This window comes from Octodon degus, unplaced genomic scaffold (assembly GCF_000260255.1).
Source record: "Octodon degus isolate 3935 unplaced genomic scaffold, OctDeg1.0 scaffold00022, whole genome shotgun sequence".
Classification (NCBI taxonomy): domain Eukaryota; kingdom Metazoa; phylum Chordata; class Mammalia; order Rodentia; family Octodontidae; genus Octodon; species Octodon degus.
In genome coordinates, this window is record NW_004524598.1 from 11661223 (window position 1) to 11662239 (window position 1017).

Sequence of the window (1017 nt, forward strand, 5' to 3'; positions counted from 1 at the left end):
CGGCCCACACTGCGCCTGGGCTGGGACTGGTCCCGCCGGCGCAGGGTAGCAGGAAGCTCTCCACACACTCACCGGACCTGGGCTGGGACTGGGTCTGGGGGTTTCCGGAAGTCGGCAGAAATTCCTACTTGGCGGGAGGGGTGGGGCAGGTAGGGCCTGTTAGCCTTTCTTCTAATCTCTTTTTTTATCTACATTTTCCTTTTATCCCTTTAAAATTTTCTCCTCTAAGGATAAAACCACCATATTGAGTGGATTTTACTGTATATAATATTCTGATTTTTTTTAGATTCTTATAGAATCATAAATCTTTTTTAAATAATCATAAATTTTGTGCCTATGGTTAAAGCTGGAAAATTAGAAGTTACAACAGCTTGTAATTTTCTAGATTTTGCTCGATGATACTGTTATTATTGGTTGTACTATTTTAGCCAAGGTGACATAGTTGTGACCAGTAATTTTTCCTTGTATGCCAATACTGAGATTGTCTAGGGATCAAAAATCATACCACAGTTCAGCACAAAAGAGATAGATGCTAAGCCACGTAGGCACTAAAGTCTCATACCTAATAAATTGAAACAGGATTCTAGGTCAGACTTGGAAGTCAAAAGGAGGACATCTCTGATAAGTAATCATTTCCTAAGGAGGCCTTGGTGCTAGTAATAAAGCTATCTACCACAAGCAATTCACAAGCATCAGTGCAGAAAAAAATATAGAAAATGAGACAATAGAGAAATGAAATGTAATCCCAGACTTCCAGCTCACCCAAGGTAAATCCAGGGGACAATGAGGTGGAAGCCATACAAACCTCCCAGGCTGAACTATTTGAAATAGGAGTAGCAGAAGTAAAAATCCCTTGAATAAGAGTCTAGAAAAATAAAAACCAGAAATAATTTCTCGGATAAGTAAAGAAACCATAATTGTAATGAAATACATAGTGATAGAGTAGGTACAGATAAAAAAATAGCAGAGCTTAAGAAAGTGATGGAAATCATGAATATCCAATACAGGAAAGAATTA